The 3,615-nt window shown below is 39.6% G+C and overlaps 1 pseudogene; it reads left to right on the top strand.

Annotated features, from left to right (window-relative positions):
• Window positions 1–380: 380 nt before the first annotated feature.
• LOC107545877 (coiled-coil domain-containing protein 127 pseudogene) lies at window positions 381–1,172 on the top strand (annotated as a pseudogene).
• The last annotated feature ends 2,443 nt before the right edge of the window (window positions 1,173–3,615 follow it).

The following is a 3,615-nucleotide window of genomic DNA, read 5'->3' as shown; positions in this document are numbered from 1 at the left end:
TGCCATGAGATGAAAAAAGTTGAAAATCGCTGGTTTAAAGCATCATCCTGATAAGCCAAGGTTGTGGGTTCAATTCCTGATCAGGGCACATAACAAGAAGCGAACAATAGGTTGAGCTGGTTGAAGACCCGGCAGGGTCCGGTTCGCTCCGGGCTTGGGTGCCTTTACCCACTCACCTGATGTCACCTGCAGTCCAGATGGTGTTTCTGTTTTTTGTTCTGTGTTGTGAGATGTCTGAGATCTTTTGTGGAAGGAAGGGGGAATAATAGTAGCAATAGTCAGAAGTAGTGTGACCATCATCCCACATTTCACATAACTTTTGATTACTATTAAGATCTTTTTGGGGCACAATTGTGTGCAACATAATTTTGAATTATTTTGAGTATATCTTCATGAATAACTTAAATGACCCCCCAAATTGGAATATCTGGCCTAATATCAGGGATGATGGGGGTGATGGAAGCAAATGGAATTATGTCCTGCTGGTTCCCATGCTGGGATTGGCTGCTCTTCGTTGGGCTTGGCCCAGGGAATCCCAAAAAGAAATAGGAAAAGAGAGAGAAGTAAACAATCAGAGAATAGCTGCTTTCCAGCAGGGTCTTGAGGCCAAGTACCATGCCAGGATCTCAGAGAATCAACGTGCCGTTGCTCAGCTGTCTTTGAAACTTGAAAAGGAACAAAACAGAATGACTAGTTTTCAAGAGGCCCTTATCGCTCAAGGATGCAAGTTGATGGAAAAAAAGAAGCTTCTGGAACAGGAACAGGCTCGGGTTATGCAAGAAAAGCGACAGTTGCAGCCCTTGGGAAGTGCCTATCTGAGCGGCCTGGACAGGGAAGAAGGCTGGCAGAGGAGAGCCCGGCTTCTGCTGAGAGAGTTTGAAGGGCCGTTTGCAGAAAGATGGAGCATCTACTGCAGCCTGGTTCTGCCTCGCAGCAGGAGGCTGGAAATAAAGAATTTACAGGTCCGAGCTTCCCCTGACCCAGTTCCTGCTGACCTAGAAATGGCAGCTGGCTTGACTGACATATTTAAGCATAATACCTATGCTGGTGATGTCTGGGACACCAACAGATGCCAAAATGGGAGAGTCGTGTGGCTGTATCTCAAATATTGGGAACTAATTGTCAAGCTGAAAAAGTTTAAGAAAGCAGAGAAAGCCATACTAGAAGTGTAAGGCAAGAGTGAAATAAAACTTCTTTTAATGACTTGGGTCAGGCCCTCATTGGGACATTCTGGGTTATCTGATGTTTTCTTTTTCCCTTCTTCCAGTGCTTCCTGGGTTGTGGCCACATGCACAGAGTGGCCTTCCAGTCTGTCACCCTCTGAGCGGGATAGTAGCCCTCAGCAGACAAAGGGTTTCCTCCCCGATCTCTATGGTCATTAAGGAAACTGCTTCTCAGAAGCATTTTTTTAAGCTGTCAGCATTTTATTAAGCAAAGAGTACAACCTCATATCTTAGCTCTAGGGTAAAATTGTTTTTAAGAATGTGAAATACAATAGCGATCCTCACTATAAGAAATTTCCTGCCTGGTTTTATCACTCCCTAAATAACTTCTGTATTTTCCTTGAATTATTTTTCTTCCTTCTAAAATTAAATTTAGAAGTTGTGAGGTAGTAGATAGAACTGCCTAACAGATGATAATAGGAAAATACTAATGTTTTCAAGGTTTTATTTTGTTTTAAGGATCTCTCCCACCAAAGGAAAGAAGGGATTTCTGTAGCCACTTGATGATTCCTTCGTGTATATTTGGAATTTGGCTTCTGTGTTCAATAAAGATATTATTGATTGGTGATAACATATAATAAAAGATACCTGCAATTTAAAAGATAAAAAAAAGAATCAACCAATAAATACATAAATAAATGGAACAAAAATCTGATATTTCTCTCTCTCTCAAATCAATAAATAAAAAAATTTTAATGATAGTTGTAACATGGAAACAAAAACCATACCAATGAACTTTATAACTCTGATTACTATTCTGTTACAATGAAATATATTGATTTATATCTTACATTTCAAATGGATCTTTTACTCCTGCATGCATTGTAACTCATGCATTCCATTACACAACTCTAAAAAATTACATTTGTCAATTCCCTTATCCATCTTATCAAAAGTATTAAAGAGCTTTCAAATTTATGCTGGCATAGCCAAGTTTTCCAAAATTCTAAGTTTTGCTTGAAAGCTTGAATTTGATCATTGGAAACAAAAATTGTCAGTTGTTTTTCTTAAAGGGACAGGTTCATTTTGTTTATTTTTAAGAAGAGTCTGTCAAACACCCAAGCCTAAATAAGCATGGTGTACCTCTCATTCTTTCAAGTAAAAATTGTGTTTCATGAAAAAAGGAGCTAGCTGAACTCTCAAGGCAAACCACTGCACTAGTTCTTGAGACACCCACTGTACTTTGGTATGTAGCAGTGTGTTTATGGGTACTCCCCACTTTATCAGTAGGCTCTTAAGGAGGTATACTCAGGGCTGAGATTTGATGATATCAGTAATTTGTACTGCTTCATCAAGGCCATCCTGCAAGTGAGTGACAGGGAAGAACACAATAGCTGTGCCATCATTGTGGCCACGATCTTTAACTGTGCTGAGACATGATCACTTTTCCCTACCATTGCTTTTACACCATCAGCGCCAATGTCAACACAGTGGAAAAGACAAATAGTGTCTTAGTAGTGTTATAGCAATAGCTTTGACCATGGGGACTCCTGAGACAATCTAGGAGAACCCCTAACAGTTCACAGACCGTACATTGACAAGAACTGAGAGAAAATATCCAAAACCCAATACCAGGAGCTTCAATTAAGAGTCCCTTGAACTTCTGCGGCCTTCATTCTGGGTTTTTTTTTCTAATCTAATATGTTAAAACTGTGTGTCAGCTTAATCCTTTTTTTCTCTCTCAAAAGGAAGATGCCTTTGGGAGATTTTTCCTCAAAAATTCTAAGGCTGCCCGGCCGGGTATGGCTCAGCATTTGAGCATCGATCTAGGATCCAGGAGATCAAGGTTCGATTCCCGGTCAGGGTGCCCGGGTTGCGGGCTCCATCCCCAGTCGGGGTGTATAGGAGGCAGCCGATCAATGACTCTCTCATCATTGATGTTTCTATCTCTCTCTCCCTCTCCCTGCCTCTCTCTGAAATCAATAAAGACATATATTTTTAAAATAATAATAAAATAAAATAATTCTAAGGCTGTTTTGAGACCCTCTTCTAGAAAACACAAGATGGTGTCTAGTGCTATGTGGTCTCAGCAGGAAATCATGGAAATGCTGTCATTTGTGCTAAGTTATCAGGTCTACAGAAATTCTTAAAACCTGTGACCTAGTCTAATTGAAATTCTCGGGGCTAAAGGGATAGGGAGTTTTACCAGGTGTTTGGCCTTTAGTTAAGCAGTACTAGGCTTTTGCTCTCTAAATCTAAATGTAGTAGTTTGGGGACTAACTTACCTCAGGAAAAAAAAAATACCATCTTTCCATTAATATGTATAAAAATAAATTTATAGCTGTTATAATAAAATAGAAAGCAACCAGAAATAAATTCATTTAATACAGGAAATTGACTAGGTTGTATATATCCCTAGATATTCCAGTTAAACTATCTCACCAACTTAATC

The sequence above is a fragment of the Miniopterus natalensis genome, chromosome 2 (assembly GCF_054644295.1).
Source record: "Miniopterus natalensis isolate mMinNat1 chromosome 2, mMinNat1.hap1, whole genome shotgun sequence".
Lineage (NCBI taxonomy): Eukaryota > Metazoa > Chordata > Mammalia > Chiroptera > Miniopteridae > Miniopterus > Miniopterus natalensis.
This window is presented reverse-complemented; position numbering and strand designations above follow the sequence as displayed.